Source organism: Salvelinus alpinus, chromosome 8, assembly GCF_045679555.1.
Source record: "Salvelinus alpinus chromosome 8, SLU_Salpinus.1, whole genome shotgun sequence".
Taxonomy (NCBI): domain Eukaryota; kingdom Metazoa; phylum Chordata; class Actinopteri; order Salmoniformes; family Salmonidae; genus Salvelinus; species Salvelinus alpinus.
Window position 1 is genome coordinate 39,230,576 of NC_092093.1, and position 19,411 is coordinate 39,249,986.

At 46.4% G+C, this 19,411-nt stretch overlaps 1 protein-coding gene across 2 annotated transcripts in view; it reads left to right on the plus strand.

Moving 5' to 3' along the window:
• LOC139583095 (rho guanine nucleotide exchange factor TIAM2-like) overlaps window positions 1-19,411 on the plus strand; it is a 63,848-nt gene that overhangs the window by 15,513 nt on the left and 28,924 nt on the right. Inside the window, exon 1 of one of the 2 annotated variants that reach the window (XM_071413837.1) lies at window positions 9,048-9,357. The exons of the other annotated variant lie outside the window; for it this stretch is intronic. The gene's annotated coding sequence lies outside the window, so the exon portion shown is untranslated. Of the gene's footprint in view, window positions 1-9,047; window positions 9,358-19,411 lie in introns of those variants that run through there. 2 annotated transcript variants of the gene reach the window in all.

Below are 19,411 nucleotides of genomic sequence, written 5' to 3' on the forward strand. Positions count from 1 at the left end.
ATAGTACGCTCCAAACTCATCATTAAGCTCGAGACCCTGAGTCTCGACCCCGCCCTGTGCAACTGGGTCCTAGACTTCCTGACGGGCCGCCCCCAGGTGGTGAGGGTAGGTAACAACATCTCCACCCCGCTGATCCTCAACACTGGGGCCCCACAAGGGTGCGTTCTCAGCCCTCTCCTGTACTCCCTGTTCACCCATGACTGCGTGGCCATGCACGCCTCCAACTCAATCATCAAGTTTGCAGACGACACTACAGTGGTAGGCTTGATTACCAACAACGACGAGACGGCCTACAGGGAGGAGGTGAGGGCCCCCGGAGTGTGGTGTCAGGAAAATAACCTCACACTTAATGTCAACAAAACAAAGGAGATGATCGTGGACTTCAGGAAACAGCAGAGGGAGCAGCCCCCTATCCACATCGACGGGACAGCAGTGGAGAAGGTGGGAAGTTTTAAGTTCCTCGGCGTACACATCACGGACAAACTGAAATGGTCCACCCACACAGACAGCATGGTGAAGAACGCGCAGCAGCACCTCTTCAACCTCAGGAGGCTGAAGAAATTTGGCTTGTCACCAAAAACACTCACAAACTTTTACAGATGCACAATCGAGAGCATCCTGTCAGGCTGTATCACCGCCTGGTACGGCAACTGCTCCACCCACTACCGCAAGGCTCTCCAGAGGGTAGTGAGGTCTGCACAACGCATCACCGGGGGCAAACAACCTGCCCTCCAGGACACCTACACCACCCGATGTCACAGGAAGGCCAAAAAGATCATCAAGGACAACAACCACCCGAGCCACTGCCTGTTCACCCTGCTATCATCCAGAAGGCGAGGTCAGTACAGGTGCATCAAAGCGGGGACCGAGAGACTGAAAAACAGCTTCTATCTGAAGGCCATCAGACTGTTAAACAGCCATCACTAACATTGAGGGGCCGCTGCCAACATACTGACTCAACTCTAGCCACTTTAATAATGGAAAATTGATGTAATAAATGTATCACTAGCCACTTTAAACAATGCCACTTTATATCATGTTTACTTACCCTACATTACTCATCCTATATTTATATACTGTACTCTATACCATCTACTGCATCTTGCCGTTCGGCCATCACTCATTCATATATTTTTATGTACATATTCTTATTCATTCCTTTACACTTGTGTGTATAAGGTAGTTGTTGTGAAATTGTTAGGTTAGATTACTTGTTAGATATTACTGCATGGTCGGAACTAGAAGCACAAGCATTTCGCAACACTCGCATTAACATCTGCTAACCATGTGTATGTGACAAATAAAATTTGATTTGATTTGAGAAATACTCCAGATATAACAGACTAACCCTAGCCCCCCGACACATACTACTGCAGCATAAATACTGGAGGCTGAGACAGGAGGCGTCAGGAGACACTGTGGCCCCATCCGATGATACCCCCGGACAGGGCCAAACAGGCAGGATATAACCCCACCCACTTTGCCAAAGCACAGCCCCCACACCACTAGAGGGATATCTTCGACCACCAACTTCCATCCTGAGACAAGGCCGAGTATAGCCCACAAAGATCTCCGCCACGGCACAACCCAAGGGGGAATGGGTGGAATGCTGTAACAACACAGAATAAAACAATTATTAAAAGTCCCATGATGGTAGTGACTGCCCATTTACTGCTGATCACTTATTAACCATCATTTATTCGCATTACTTTACTTTTATAAAATATTGCAGTTGTTGTGTATATTACATTGGTTTTATTTGATTACTTTATTATTTCATCCAAGTCATCATCTCATCTCTATAGAGCTGCTGCCAATGCTGTCCGACAAAATCACTATTTTAGTAGTTCTTACTTTTATGACTGCATACTTTTATAACTGCTGAATACAAACTATCAATCACTTAGATCATGTATTTTCAGGAAGAGATGCCTTGCGAAGCAACTGCTGTCTTCTGTCTCTTTTACGTAGCAGGCGTAAAAGAAACACACAAGTAGGCACGCAATCTATTATGGTCATTGTAGTTAATTACCACATTTCTGCGCTAAACTATGTACAATATTGGCCTGTTGGAAACTACAACTCCCTACTACTGTCACGTTCTGACCATAGTTCTTTTGTATTTTCTTTGTTTTAGTGTGGTCAGGGCGTGAGTTGGGTGGGTATAGTCTAGTTTTTCTGTTTCTATGTGGGGTTTCTTGTTTGGCCTGATATGGTTCTCAATCAGAGGCAGGTGTTAGTCATTGTCTCTGATTGGGAACCATATTTAGGTAGCCTGTTTTCTGTTGGGTTTTGTGGGTGGTTGTCTTCAGTCTTTGTGTGTCTGCACCAGATAGAACTGTTTCGGTTTTCACGTTTGTTGTTTTTGTATTTGTAGTGTTCAGTTTTGGATTTATTAAAATAAGATGAACACTAACCACGCTGCGCTTTGGTCCTCTCCTTCTTCCACCGAAGAAAACCGTTACAAAACCACCCACCAAAAAAAGGACCAAGCAGCGTGGTAACAGGCAGCAGCAGCAGGAGCAGCGGGCAAAATCTGAAGAGGAATGGACATGGGAGGACATTCTAAAAGGCAAGGGTTGCTACACATGGGAGGAGATTCTGGCTGGAAGGGATCGCCTCCCATGGGAACAGGTGGAGGCAGCCAGGAGAGCGGAGGCAGCAGCTAAAGGGAACCGGCGTTACGAGGGAACACGGCTGGCAAGGAAGCCCGAGAGGCAGCCCCAAAAATTTCTTGGGGGGAGGCACACGGGGAGTGTGGCAGAGTCAGGAGTCAGACCTGAGCCAACTTCCCGTGCTTACCGTAAGGAGCCGAGGATGGAACCAGAGCAGTCGGCGAAGTTGAGGTGTGAGTCTGAGATTGTTGAGGAGTTATTGGACAAATTGGAGGAGAGTGAAAGGAGGGGAGATTATGAGACATTCGAGGAGTTGTTGATAAAATTGGAGGAGAGTGAAGAGAGAGAGCTGTTGGTTTGGCGTAGTATGCACGGCATTCGCCCATAGGAGCGTGTTAGCTGTCTGATGCCACATGTGTCAGTTCCTATTACTCATCCTGAAACATGTGTTAAAGTTACGGAACAATTGATGCCGGCTATACACACCAGGTCTCCAGAGTACCTTCACAACCCGGGGTGCCCTATTCCTGCTCCCCGCACTCGCCCTGAGGTGCGTGTTCCCAGTCCGGTACCACCAGTTCCGGCACCACGCACCAGGCCTACAGTGCACCTCCAGAGTCCAGTATGCCCTGTTCCTGCTCCCCGCACTCGCCCAGAGGTGCGTGTTCCCAGCCCGGTACCACCAGTTTCGGCACCACGCACCAGGCTTCCTGTGCGTTTCCAGAGTCCAGTACGCCCTGTTCCTCCTCCCCGGACTCGCCCTAAAGTGCGTGTCCTCAGCCCGGTACCACCAGTGCCGGTACCATGCACCAGGCATCCAGTGCGTCTCCAGAGTCCAGTACGCCCTGTTCCTCCTCCCCGCACTCGCCCAGTGGTGCGTGTCCCCAGTCCGGTACCACCAGTTCCGGCACCACGCACCAGGCTTCCTGTGCGTCTCCAGAGTCCAGTACGCCCTGTTCCTCCTCCCCGCACTCGCCCAGTGGTGCGTGTCCCCAGTCCGGTACCACCAGTTCCGGCACCACGCACAAGGCCTACTGTGCGCCTCCAGGGTCCAGTATGCCCTGTTCCTGCTCCCCGCACTCTCCCAGAGGTGCATGTCCCCAGCCCAGTACCACCAGTTCCGGCACCACGCACCAGGCCTACTGTGCGCCTCAGCAGGCCAGAGCCGCCCGTCTGTCCAGTGCCGCCTGAGCCGCCCGTCTGTCCAGCGCCGCCTGAGCCGCCCGTCTGTCCAGCGCCGCCTGAGCCGCCCGTCTGTCCAGCGCCGCCTGAGCCGCCCGTCTGTCCAGCGCCGCCTGAGCCGCCCGTCTGTCCAGCGCCGCCTGAGCCGTCCGTCTGTCCAGCGCCGCCTGAGCCGCCCGTCTGTCCTGAGCCGTCAGAGCCGCCCGCCAGTCAGGAGCCGCCGGAGCCGCCCGTCAGTCAGGAGCCGCCAGAACCGCCCGCCAGTCAGGAGCCGCCAGAGCCGCCCGCCAGTCAGGAGCCGCCAGAGCCGCCCGCCTGTCAGGAGCCGCCAGAGCCGCCCGCCAGTCAGGAGCCGCCAGAGCCGCCCGCCAGTCAGGAGCCGCGAGAGCCGCCCGCCAGTCAGGAGCCGCCAGAGCCGCCCGCCAGTCAGGAGCCGCCAGAGCCGCCCGTCAGTCCGGAGCTGCCCCTCAGTCCGGAGCTGCCCCTCAGTCCTGAGTTACCTCTCAGTCCTGAGCTACCTCTCAGTCATGAGCTACCCCTCAGTCATGAGCTACCCCTCAGTCATGAGCTACCCCTCAATCATGAGCTACCCCTCAATCATGAGCTACCCATCAGTCCTGAGCTACCCCTCAGTCCTGAGCTACCCCTCAGTCCTGAGCTGCCCCTCAGTCCAGAGGCGCTCCTCAGTCCAGTGGGGCCCTTTATTAGGGTTCCCAGGCCAAGGTCGGCGGCGAGGGTCGCCGCTCAAAGGACGCTAAGAAAGCGGACAAAGACAATGGTGGAGTGGGGTCCACTTCCAGCTCCAGAGCCGCCACCGCGGACAGATGCCCACCCAGACCCTCCTCTATAGGTTCAGGTTTTGGTTTTGCGGCCGGAGTCCGCACCTTGGGGTGGGGGGGGGGGGTACTGTCACGTTCTGACCATAGTTCTTTTGTATTTTCTTTGTTTTAGTGTGGTCAGGGCGTGAGTTGGGTGGGTATAGTCTAGTTTTTCTGTTTTTATGTGGGGTTTCTTGTTTGGCCTGATATGGTTCTCAATCAGAGGCAGGTGTTAGTCATTGTCTCTGATTGGGAACCATATTTAGGTAGCCTGTTTTCTGTTGGGTTTTGTGGGTGGTTGTCTTCAGTCTTTGTGTGTCTGCACCAGATAGAACTGTCTCGGTTTTCACGTTTGTTGTTTTTGTATTTGTAGTGTTCAGTTTTGGATTTATTAAAATAAGATGAACATTAACCACACTGCGCTTAGGTCCTCTCCTTCTTCCACCGAAGAAAACCGTTACAACTACATCACACAGTTCAGGCTTGATCTGATTTATCTCCAGAGAAACTGCTAATGTCCGCATTGAGCTCACAGAAAATAATTGAACTGATGTTGGCCAATTACAACAACAAAAAAATGAAGAGAAATAACTGACATTTCGGTTAATCACTCTGCACTAATGAGTCCAATAACAAGGCTTTATGTTTCCCCATGTCTTTATGGGCCTGACTGGGCCACAGCTGCATTTCATTACTGATCTATTAGTTCTATGTTATGCTCTCCAATCTCCTCTACTCCCTGTTCCCACACAAGATAAGTCCCCTCGCCTCTTAAGATCAAGATTAGAGGGCAATTCCACCACTTTTCAACGTCATATTCATTATCTCCAGCACCATACCCATGTTTACATATGACAACGGCGTGTTTCTGTGATCCGTGGGTAAAAAGATAAGAAGGTCCAAAACAATGCTTCTCTGTGACATCACAGGGTAGGGTTAAAAGTAAGAGAAACGGTGATTTTCAAAACCTGCAGCGACTTTCTAGCCAGAGGGAAAGAATGTTCTTGCTCCCACGTCATCGCATGTATCATCGTGTTTGAAAATCTCTGTTTTTAAAATGTTTCAACTTTTGACGTCATCGGGTAGAACTTTTTAACTTTATATTTTTTTCTACAAATGCACCGTTCTCAAATGTGTACACACTAGTATTGTGCTGGAGATGATGAATTTAGCGTGAAAAGGGGTGGAATTGCCCTTTAAAATCACCCAAAATTGGACTTCCACTTTTAACCCAAGACCCAACCCCTCTGAAAGGCATACGCAATATACAAACAGTGCCTTCGGAAAGTATTCAGACACCTTGACTTTTTCCACATTTTGTTACTTTACCGCCTTATTCTAAAATTGATTAAATGAAAACATTTCCTCAGCAATCTGCTCACAATACAAAATGACAACTGAAATACCTTAACTTCATAGCAAAGGGTCTGAATACTTATGAAACTCGAAATTGAGCTCAGGTGCATCCTGTTTCCATTGATCATACTTGAGATGTTTCTACAACTTGATTTGAATCCACCTGTGGTAAATTAAATTGATTGGACATGATTTGGAAAGGCACACACCTGTCTATGTAAGGTCCCACAGTTGACAGTGCATATCAGAGCAGAAACCAAGCCATGAGGTCAAAGGAATTGTCCGTAGAGCTCCGATACAGGATTGTGTCCGGGCACAGATCTGGGGAAGGGTACCAAAACATTTATGCAGCATTGAAAATCCCCAAGAAGACAGTGACCTCCATCATTCTTACATGGAAGAAGTTTGGAACCACCAAGACTCTTCCTAGAGGTGGCTGCCCGGCCAAACGGAGCAATTGGGGGAGAAGGACCTTGGTCAGGGTAGGGACCAAGAACTGGATGGTCACTCTGACAGAGCTCTAGAGTCGCTCTGTGGAGATGGGAGAACCTTCCAGAAGGACAACCATCTCTGCTGCTCTCCACCAATCAGGCCTTTATGATAGAGTGGCCAAACGGAAACCACTCCTCAGTAAAAGGCACATGACAGCCCATTTGGAGTTTGCAAAAAGGCACCTAAAGACTCTCAGACCATGAGAAACAAGATTCTCTGGTCCGATGAAATCAAGATTGAACTCTTTGGCCTGAATGCCAAGCGTCACATCTGGTGAAAACCTGGCACCATCCCTACAGTGAAGCATTGTGATGGCAGCATTATGCTGAGGAGATGTTTTTCAGCGGCAGGGACTGGGAGACTAGTTGGGATCGAGGCAAAGATGAAAAGAGCAAAGTACAGAGAGATCCTTGATGAAAACCTGCTCCAGAGAGCTCAGGACCTCAGACTGGAACGAAGGTTCACCTTCCAACAGGACAACAACCCTAAGCACACAGCCAAGACAACGCAGGAGTGGCTTCGGAACAAATCTCTGAATGTCCTTAAGTGGCCCAGCCAGAGCCTGGACTTGAACCTGATCGAACATCTCTGGAGAGACCTGAAAATAGCTGTGCAGCAACACTCCCCATCATACCTGACAGAGCTTGAGAGGATCTGCAGAGAAGAATGGGAGGATCTCCCAAATACAGGTGTGCCAAGCTTGTAGCGTCATGCCCAAAAAGACTCAAGGCTGTATCGCTGCCAAAGGTGCTTCAACAAAGTACTGAGTAAAGGGTCTGAATACTTATGCTTTTTATTTTTTATATAAAAAGCAAAAAAAATCGAAAACCTTGTTGTTGCTTTGTCATTATGGGGTGTTGTGTGTAGATTGATGAGGGGAAAATATTATACATTTTAGAATAAGGCTGTAACCTAACAAAGTGGGAAAAGTCAAGGGGTCTGAATATGGAGAGGTGCAGGGGGCTTCCACACTGGGTGCCAGGGGAGCTGCTGTTGTGGGGGGTTACGTGCCTAGCTCAAGGGCACAAAGGCAGGCAATAGCATCTAGGATTTGATACCAGCAACCCTCCGGTTGCCAGCTCACTTCTCGTCGGAACCCGGGATTTGAATTGGCAACCCTCCACTTGCTGGCTTGCCTCTCTAACCGCTAGGCTACCTGCCGCCCACTCACCACACATACATACACAGGCATGTACAAACACACATTTACGAGAACACCCACACTTCAGAGCACAAAAAGTTCCTGTGCATGTTTTCAAACAGAGACGTACGCTCATATTCATAGCCTCTATGTGTCACTTAAAAATACATCCTCAAACTTATTTCCTTTTAATTTGGAAACACAGAATGTCACAATTGTTAATATCCTGCTCTCTCTGGTCGCCCAACGCACTCATCTGTCTCCCCAACCCCAGCAGAGACGCCTATTCCCTGATGAGGGGGGCAGGGAGAGAGCCTAGGGGTGTGTGTCTCAAATGGCACCCTATTCCCTATGTAGTGCACTACTTTTGACCAGGGCCCATAGGGATCTCTATAGGGAATAGGGTTCTACGGGCCCTGGTCAAAAGTAGTGCACTACATAGGGAATAGGGTTCCATTTTGGACAGCCTAGATTAACCTAGCTGTGGGGGTGTGTTGTGTGTTGTCTGCTGCATAGACAGGGTTAGGGTTAGTGGCCCTGTAAGGTTGGAGCTCCCAGACATCGCTCTCTCATTGAACAGAGGTTTAGCCTGAGGGGAGAAATACTGGGTAGCCTCATGAGTTTAAGGACCAGATTAAGGGTTGAATGTGTATAGAGCACCCCCCTCCTCCCTCTCCTCCTCCTCCTCTCTCTCACTCTTCCCACAGTGGATTCATGGGAACCTTCCCTGACCTATAATTTATGACTCTTTTGCATTTGAACACCACTGGGGTGGTGAGAGTTAAATGTTTCAATGCTTGGTACAAACCATGCAATAAATGCAAAGGGTTATTTCTTAATTTATTCACCTGAATAAATGAATAAGTAAATAGTTTGTGTTGAAGTGGATGAACGAGTGTATGTGAGTCAGAGTGTATGTTTCCCCCGTGTGTCAGTTTTTCCCACTCCCCCCTCTTTCTTCTTCCTATTTCTTCTACAGCAGCACACACTGTGGTTTCTCTCTCGGTTGATTTTTTGGCAGCTTGTCCTGCCCGTTTCTGGCTCCAGCCCTCATTGTTTTCCATTCTGTGCGGCTGGATCTGCTGCCTCTCCCTGTGTTGCGTAACAGAGGAGTGAGTGAGGCGCTCCTGACTTCTCTCCTGAGTCCCGATTCTCCACCCTTCTGTCAAACTTTACACTTGCACACTTTCTCGCATGTATTTAGCAATAGTGGAAACTCACTCCAGCCAATGTTTACGGCAATCATATGCTTTTAAATCCATGATGGGGAGTGTGCATGTGCACACTTATGAAAAAGGGTGGAGAATTGTGACTAAGCCGCTGTGGTTCCTGGTGAGCTCAGCTCCGTGACTCCCTGAATGGGCGGCCTCTTATGTAAGCCAGGGAAGGGGTTGGTTTAGGATTTGTTGACATGTTCCCCTCAAATGAGAGAAGAGTCTGAAGTCAGAGGACAACTTGGTGAAGTGCTGCTGCACTTTTCAATTTTCGGTACAGAACCTGAAAGATAATTCTGAAATCTTGAACATGTTTTTCTGAATTCCTCAAAGCAGTCAGCAGGAATAGGTGCACTGTGTGTACTGGGTCTGTGGGAGCTCTCATGTAGATAATTCAGATAAAGCTTCAGTTGGATTTTGTTCCCGGGTTTTACCCTACAGTACTACAATGAGAGCGTCACAGGAACACAAGTGGGCGGGATGTTTGACCTTCTGAGACCTGTGAGTCACATTCAAATGAGAATGGAGCCCTGTTATTGGTGAGTGACCATCTGAGCGGAAATAGCCCTACCCTGACTAAGGAAGTGACTGTGTCCTGAGTGTGTATGTTGTGTGTACTGTGTAAAGTATAGTCAGTGTATAGCCTGCGTGCCTTGATGTGTGCGTGTGCTTGTGTGCCTGGGTGCGTTTTTAGGTCATGTAGGATTGTGTGCACTGCAGTGCACGTGAGAAAGACTCAAGAGAATGGATTTGTCCGGCCTCACCTCTCACCTCTCATAAGTGACAGGTCAGCAGAATTCCCAAGCTGTGTGTGCACAGTGTGTGTCCGGCTGGAAGCCAATCCGACTCTGCATGCCTTGGTCTTCAGTGAGAGTCAGAGGTGTTTTTGCATAGCCGATCAAACAAGGAGAACAGGGCTGGGCCCTACTGCCCTCTCAGATCACCATCATTTCCATGGCTGTGGACCTCTGGCAACCATACTGCCACGCTAAGGCTGCACCGTCTACAATAGAAACTATGAACTATTAAAATAAAACCCAGCATACAATAGGGGGATGTGGTCCAGAGGTTTTTAGTTGTTTTCAGCTGCTTTACAGCACATTACCAAGTCTACTGTAAAAGTCTACCGCATTCCTCTACGGCTAAATGGGTATTTACCAGTGACCTTCTGAACAAATAGTATTAAACTTTAAGCCAATAAATCCACTTAGTTCTACAAATGGGCCTTTTTCCTGTTTTCTGTTGGTTGCACTGGAAAGAAAACCCTTTTTGTTCTCTCATTTGGCATCCAAACAGCAGATCAATACTGTTAATGCACTCCTTTAAGACTTCACTGACCAGCAACACTGTCGTTGCTCCACAGAGAAAATAAATACTGAATCAACTCAAAGCCCAAAGTACTTAGGTAGAGTAGGTGTGTGTGTGTGTCTGTCTGTTTGTGTGTGCGTTCTTGTGTGTGTATTTGTGTGTGAGGGAATGCATCGGGTTTGCCTGTGGAATCCCTATGTTTACATGGACTTAGCCTTAACCACCACATCCTGCTCATTAGTGTGTGTGGTGGTACACAGCGCCACACAGCTCGGACCCAGGTGCTAAGCTATTGCTGGAGCAAACCCAGCATGCCTCACTCTGACTCTGACCAGTGATGAATGGGCCAAATATGAAATTATGAAAACGTGTGCTGAATATAGCCCTTCACCACCATATTGTAACTGAAAGACTATCATGGTCATGCTATTATGGATGTTGAAAACCTGAATAAATGTCTAAATTAATACAATAAAATAACTTGGTCCACTAACGCTTTTAATTGCCCCCTCCCAAAAAATAAAAATAAAAAACAAAATTGGGGGAGGTTTCATTTTTTTTACATAAAAGACTGTAAAATCACTAGGAACTCGGAACTCAGCTCAAATGTATTTTTATTTAGGAAATCTATTCCGAAATATTTCCACTCATAAATAGAGAGACATATGTGACCGTGTACCAATGTAATCAAGGTTTGAAACTATTATGTTTTTATGCTTCTTGCGTCAATTTGCAGAGTACAAATGATTTCTAGTTATGTTCCGCCCCCCTCCTGACCATCCGCTCACAAAGAAAATCGTCCCGCGGCTGAATCTAGTTGGGGACCCCTATCCTATGGTTTTGGGTACAGCTAAAGAACCCTTTTAGGTTTTAATCTGGATACCAACTTTTTTTCTAAGAGTGTAGAAATGCACAACCTGAGGGTGCTGCGGGCGTTTAAGTGGTTCCTAGCAGGTTTCTGTTCCAATTGCTATTCGCACATTCACAAAACAGCCTGAAACTGACTCAATCGCCAGCGACAGTCCATTCATTTAAATTACATGGGCATCAACATATGGCTCCTCCTTTCAAAGACACTGACAAGCCATCGTCATCACTGTCACCAGCAACACTGTGGCACACCTCTCTCTCAGTGAGACTGGCATTGTGTACACAGTGTCGAATGTCTGAGGGTTGCCTTTAACCCCACTAAGCTGTACTTCCTATGGATCTCCTTGGATAGATATTGAGTCTTGGGCATTAACTACAAGATCCTCTTTCTGACCTACAAAGCCCTTCACCACCTTGCCCCCGCTTACCTTTCCGACCTTCTTTTCCCCTTCCAACCCACACGCTCACTCCGTTCCATCACAGCAGGCCACCTTGTCGTTCCCAGATCCAAGCTCCGGAGCTTCGGCGACAGGGCCTTCGCCAGGGTTGCTCCTAGGCTCCGGAACTCTCCCCCTCCGGCCATCCGTGACTCTGAGCCCTTCACCATCTTTCAGTCCCTCCTAAAGCCCCACCTCTTCACCTTGGCCTACCGCTAAGCCCCCCCCCCCCCCCCCCCCCCACACACACACACTCTCTCCCACACACACCCACAACACCTGTTCGCTCACTCATGTTTCTGTTTCGACCTGCTGTTAGTCTGGCCTTGTTTAGATTTCTGCTTTTTGTTTAGTTTTTACAATTGTAAAGCGACTTTGGGTCTTTGAAAAGTTCCATGTAGTATTATTATAATTTGATTGATGAATGTTTCGAAGGGCAAAGGGGCTTGATGCTGGCATCTGGACTAGAGGCTGAACAGAAGAGCCCGCGCCAGGCAGCCGTCTCTGCTTTGTGAGGCCCTCTCTGGCCCCTCTCTCTCACTTTCTTTCTCTCTCTTCTGGGACAATGGAGCTGGAAGAAAAGAGTGTGTGCTCAGTGGAGAGAGAGAGCGAAAGAGCCCTGCCCCCACGAGCACAACTACCATCCATCTCACCCCTCTCACTATGAAGGGTATGAAGATTTAGTTATTTACATCTAGATGGCTTTTAGGATCATTTCTCACTGTATTTCTCACTAGTCTGAAATGTTCAGACTCCCCCTCCGCTGCTCGACACTATCGTTACACGCACCTGCGACCCATGACACTCCCCTGGACTCCATCACCTTCCTGATTACCTCCCCTATATCTGTCACCCCCCTTGATTCTTTCCTCAGGTGTTATTGTTTCTGTTTCACGTCTGTACGTAATTCGTGTTCCTTGTTTGTTCCATGTTCGTTTTATTTATTCAATGATTCACTCCCTGTACTTGCTTCCCGACTCCCAGCGTACACGTTACAGCAGCCTGTGTCCTCAACTCACTCCCCGGTATATTTGCTAACAACAGAATGCTCAGCTGCAGTGATGGATCCATGGGGTCCAACTCTAATTGACAGCTAACTTAGTTAGAAATTGACAGATTGAGGCAGAGGGTGGAAATGGGCTGGAGGTGGCTAAAGTGTTTGTTTCATTTCATTTAATACCAGGTCAAATATAGTCTGGTTAGCAGACAATGGGTCAACATTGTTTGGCGAACAGAGAATGAATACGTGAATAAGAGAAGCAGTGCACACTAGTGAACCATGGGCTCTATTTTAACAAACCTAAGGCAATGGTAAATCTATGCGATGGCGGTAGCGCTATATGTCCAACCAGAATTATGAGAACAATAACTGGCAGCGGCGCAAAAAGGTTGGGTTATGATGAATAAACAAGTTGTAGGTGTGATGAGGGCTTGGCCACTCACTGGCCAATCAACGCGTCCAATGGCTTAATACTGCATGCGTTTTTGTCAAGTTCTGTAGGTTATTGCCGTTTTTTGTGTTGTCATCAACTCTAATTCTTCTGGGGGCACGGAATATTTTCCTCCTAGTCCATTGTTGATTATACTACAATACAGTTTGTTAAATGTCATAGGCATAGCAACAGAAAAAAAAGGTCAACATTGTAATTGGCGTCAATAAGCCTAGCCTACATGTCAATCAATACACATCGCACTTCTCGTAAAATTAAAATACTAGGCTCCTGTAATTTGTATTGTATGTGTGAGGCAGGTTCTCAGTAAGCAAGATATATACTAGGCCTACATTTGGTACTGCATTATGGGACTGAAAATGTTAAATAAGTTTGGAGGAGTGCGACTTTGGTAACTGGATGAGAGGCACTCTTTGGGGATTGGGATAGATACTTGACCAAGCAAAATGAAGTATGCAAGTAGGCATATGTGTGTATGTTTTAGGACGTGCAATATATTTTCAATTCAAGGCAATCTGACGGGAAAAAAAATGTAAACACTTTTTATGGATAGACTACTTTGCAAGGCCATGATAAAAAATATACAATGCATTGCTGTTGAACCAGCCTTTGCTATAGTAGCCTAGGCCTAGGGTAGCCTATGGAGGGCTTGGTTTCTAATCATATGAAATGGAAAACAAGGAAACAGTTTTTTTTAAACCAGCAACAATATTTATAAATAGAGTGGGGTCAGAAGTGCAATATCATAAATTACTTATCTTGTTCTTATTCTTTACGCATAACAGTCGCATGTCTATACAAAATACTAGACTCCTGTCAATTGTATCGTTGCCTATGTGAGAGGCAGATGATAATTTTTTTTTAATCCACTGTTGATATGGCATTATAGGAGGAGGGAATCATTTGGAGCTGGAAGTGTGTCTTTGGTAATCAGACAAGGTGCGTTCTTTGAAAATGGGGATGGATAGCCTACTTCAAAAAGTGAAATGCAGTTATGTGAATTGTGAATAATAAAAAAAAGGGGGAAAACCTGAAATACTTCAAAGCACTCTCAGTAGACCATTTAAAACCTGTTTATTCATAGACTACCTGGCTAATGACCAGGCTAAAAAAACAATGCAATGCTGCTAAACCAGCCTTGATTAAGGAGAGGGTAGGTTATGCTTGTTTTTTAAATAAAATTTAACTAAATGGGGGGAAACCAAAAAAAAATTATGTTTCGAAATTCACCGGCACAAAAGGCACATCTCTTGTTCCATGGGCACTTCGTCATGGCTGGATAGGCTGCGCTTCCGCTATCAAAATCCATGCCATTATCGACTGCGTTACCGGTCGGTCTTAAAACTTCCCATTAGCGCTAAATGAAATGGTCAATTTTTATATATTAATTTTTTTCCTTCCTCAGCGCAAGCGAGCTGATGTTAGACAGGTAAATTGCCAAACCTGGCGTTAGGGCTGGAGAATGCCAGTGCACTCGTTTTTACATGACTAAATTGCAAACTAGCGTGCGTTTGACACTTGCTCCTCCTTAGCGCCAGACGAAAATAGAGGCCAATAAGTCTCTAAGTTCTAATGACATCAATGAACAATTTAGGCCTAAATCTAAGTTGCACGTGCTTATCTCAACTCTGAATCTGGCACTATATGAGTATGAATAAAAACCCCAGACCACATCTGGCCTGAGCAGTCAAACTCAGATGTGTGGACAAATCAAGACAGACCAGAGCACCCTAGACCAACAGTTTTATCAAGACAGACCAGAGCACCCTAGACCAACAGTTTTATCAAGACAGACCAGAGCACACTAGACCAACAGTTTTATCAAGACAGACCAGAGCACCCTAGACCAACACAGTTTTATCAAGACAGACCAGAGCACACTAGACCAACAGTTTTATCAAGACAGACCAGAGCACACTAGACCAACAGTTTTATCAAGACAGACCAGAACACACTAGACCAACACAGTTTTATCAAGACAGACCAGAGCACCCTAGACCAACAGTTTTATCAAGACAGACCAGAGCACACTAGACCAACAGTTTTATCAAGACAGACCAGAGCACACTAGACGAACACAGTTTTATCAAGACAGACCAGAGCACACTAGACCAACAGTTTTATCAAGACAGACCAGAGCACACTAGACCAACAGTTTTATCAAGACAGACCAGAGCACACTAGACGAACACAGTTTTATCAAGACAGACCAGAGCACACTAGACCAACAGTTTTATCAAGACAGACCAGAGCACACTAGACCAACAGTTTTATCAAGACAGACCAAAGCACACTAGACCAACAGTTTTATCAAGACAGACCAGAGCACACTAGACCAACACAGTTTTATCAAGACAGATCAGAGTACACTAGACCAACACAGTTTTATCAAGACAGACCAGAGCACACTAGACCAATAGTTTTATCAAGACAGACCAGAGCACACTAGACCAACGCAGTTATATCAAGACAGACTAGAGCACACTAGACCAACACAGTTTTATCAAGACAGACCAGAGCACACTAGACCAACACAGTTTTATCAAGACAGACCAGAGCACACTAGACCAACAGTTTTATCAAGACAGACCAGAGCACACTAGACCAACAGTTTTATCAAGACAGACCAGAGCACACTAGACCAACACAGTTTTATCAAGACAGACCAGAGCACACTAGACCAACAGTTTTATCAAGACAGACCAGAGGACACTAGACCAACACAGTTTTATCAAGACAGACCAGAGGACACTAGACCAACACAGTTTTATCAAGACAGACCAGAGGACACTAGACCAACACAGTTTTATCAAGACAGACCAGAGCACACTAGACCAACAGTTTTATCAAGACAGACCAGAGCACACTAGATGAACACGGTTTTATCAAGACAGACCAGAGCACACTAGACCAACACTTTTATCAAGACAGACCAGAGCACACTAGACCAACAGTTTTATCAAGACAGACCAAAGCACACTAGACCAACACAGTTTTATCAAGACAGACCAGACCACACTAGACCAACACAGTTTTATCAAGACAGACCAGAGCACACTAGACCAACAGTTTTATCAAGACAGACCAGAGCACACTAGACCAACAGTTTTATCAAGACAGACCAGAGCACACTAGACCAACACAGTTTTATCAAGACAGACCAGAGCACACTAGACCAATAGTTTTATCAAGACAGACCAGAGCACACTAGACCAACGCAGTTATATCAAGACAGACTAGAGCACACTAGACCAACACAGTTGTATCAAGACAGACCAGAGCACACTAGACCAACACAGTTTTATCAAGACAGACCAGAGCACACTAGACCAACAGTTTTATCATGACAGACCAGAGCACACTAGACCAACAGTTTTATCAAGACAGACCAGAGCACCCTAGACCAACAGTTTTATCAAGACAGACCAGAGCACGCTAGACCAACAGTTTTATCAAGACAGACCAGAGCACACTAGACCAACAGTTTTATCAAGACAGACCAGAACACACTAGACCAACACAGTTTTATCAAGACAGACCAGAGCACCCTAGACCAACAGTTTTATCAAGACAGACCAGAGCACACTAGACCAACACAGTTTTATCAAGACAGACCAGAGCACACTAGACCAACAGTTTTATCAAAACAGACCAGAGCACACTAGATGAACACGGTTTTATCAAGACAGACCAGAGCACACTAGACCAACAGTTTTATCAAGACAGACCAGAGCACACTAGACGAACACAGTTTTATCAAGACAGACCAGAGCACACTAGACCAACAGTTTTATCATGACAGACCAGAGCACACTAGACCAACAGTTTTATCAAGACAGACCAGAGCACACTAGACCAACAGTTTTATCAAGACAGACCAGAACACACTAGACCAACACAGTTTTATCAAGACAGACCAGAGCACCCTAGACCAACAGTTTTATCAAGACAGACCAGAGCACACTAGACCAACAGTTTTATCAAGACAGACCAGAGCACACTAGATGAACACGGTTTTATCAAGACAGACCAGAGCACACTAGACCAACAGTTTTATCAAGACAGACCAGAGCACACTAGACGAACACAGTTTTATCAAGACAGACCAGAGCACACTAGACCAACAGTTTTATCAAGACAGACCAGAGCACACTAGACAGACCAGAGCACACTAGACCAACAGTTTTATCAAGACAGACCAGAGCACACTAGACCAACAGTTTTATCAAGACAGACCAGAGGACACTAGACCAACAGTTTTATCAAGACAGACCAGAGCACACTAGACCAACAGTTTTATCAAGACAGACCAGAGCACACTAGACCAACACAGTTTTATCAAGACAGACCAGAGCACACTAGACCAGCAGTTTTATCAAGACAGACCAGAGCACACTAGACCAACAGTTTTATCAAGACAGACCAGAGCACACTAGACCAACAGTTTTATCAAGACAGACCAAAGCACACTAGACCAACAGTTTTATCAAGACAGACCAGAGCACACTAGACCAACAGTTTTATCAAGACAGACCAGAGCACACTAGACCAACACAGTTTTATCAAGACAGACCAGAGCACACTAGACCAGCAGTTTTATCAAGACAGACCAGAGCACACTAGACCAACAGTTTTATCAAGACAGACTAGAGCACACTAGACCAACACAGTTTTATCAAGACAGACCAAAGCACACTAGACCAACAGTTTTATCAAGACAGACCAGAGCACACTAGACCAACACAGTTTTATCAAGACAGACCAGAGCACACTAGACCAACAGTTTTATCAAGACAGACCAGAGCACACTAGACCAACAGTTTTATCAAGAAAGACCAGAGCACACTAGACCAACAGTTTTATCAAGACAGACCAGAGCACACTAGACCAACAGTTTTATCAAGACAGACCAGAGCACACTAGACCAACAGTTTTATCAAGACAGACCAGAGCACACTAGACCAACAGTTTTATCAAGACAGACCAGAGCACACTAGACCAACAGTTTTATCAAGACAGACCAGAGCACACTAGACCAACACAGTTTTATCAAGACAGACCAGAGCACACTAGACCAGCACGGCTGGTTTCCTGTGGCTGTGCAAGAGGATATGATGGAGGAGTTATATCTGCTTGCCCACACACTGCTGCCAGATATGACTTCATTTGAGTGAGAACCATGCACTGCAGCAACACTAAATATGCGTCCAAATGGCCCCCTATTCCTTAAGGGCCCTGGTCAAAAGTAGTGCGCTGCATAGGAAATAGGGTGCCATTTGGGACAGAACCTAAAAGTGTTTGTAAAACTGTTGTTGGCTGTTTCATTAGTATGATGCTATTCGATACTTATTTTATCTCTGTTGCTACACAAGCTGTCTGCCCACCCTGACAGCTAGGCAATTGTTTGGAAATGAATAAATGTACTGAGAGATGGACTTTAACCACCCCTACCTTGTCACAACACAACTGATTAGCTCAGGAAAGACATTTCACAAATTAACAAGGCACACCTGTTAATTGAAATGCATTCCAGGTGACTACCTCATGAAGCTGGTTGAGAGAATGCCAAGAGTGTGCAAAGTTGTCATCAAGGCAAAGGGTGGCTATTTGAAGAATCTCAAATATAAAATATATTTTGATTTGTTTAACACTTTGTTGGGTTAATACATGATTCTATATGTGTTATTTTAGAGTTTTGATGTCTTCACTATTATTCTACAATGTGTGTGTATGTATGTATGTATGTATGTATATCACAGGCGGCAGGTGGCGAGGGGAGAGGAAGAGGATGGCGGGACAACAACCTCAATATACTTTAAAATTACAAATATATTCATACAGTTTTTTGGCTGTGTCCAGCTCGCTAATAATCACTTAAATGAAAGCTATACAGTCAGGGAGCATCGGAAATTCCCAAAACGATGGATAGAGGACTATCCATTTTGACAGCGAGGAAATACAACCAATTTTTAATACGGCCCTCGGGACCTCATTAAAGACCGAATTCGGCCCCCGGGGCCAAATGAGTTTGACACCCCTGATCTAAACCATCACAGCCAAACAACAACAATGGCCCCCCCTTCTTCACTCTCTATTCTTCTTCCTCTGACTCCCTGATCCTCCTCCAAGTGTCTGCCGTGTGTATGTGTCGTCGACTGCACTATCGCCTGCATGTGCGTGCTCTCCTCTGCATTCCTTCCTGAGTGTGGCGTGGTAGTTTGTATGGTATGCTTGGTCGAACAAGAGGCCCAGTCACGGCTCCAGCTCCCAGGTGGCCAGCTGCCATTAACCACCAGCCCTCCTACCTGCCCATAATCGCAGGCAGGCAGACAGACAGACAGACAGACAGACATTGGGTTGTTGGTATGTTCTTGCGTTCGCACTTGCCACCATAGCATAGTGTCAGTCCTGAGGGAGGTGTCTCTGTTTCCTTCTCTTTATGATCTAGCTGTTCTTCCTGTTTCCTCTATCCGGCTGCTGAAGGAGAAATGATGCACTGGATTTTGGCTCCATCCATACTAGGCTAC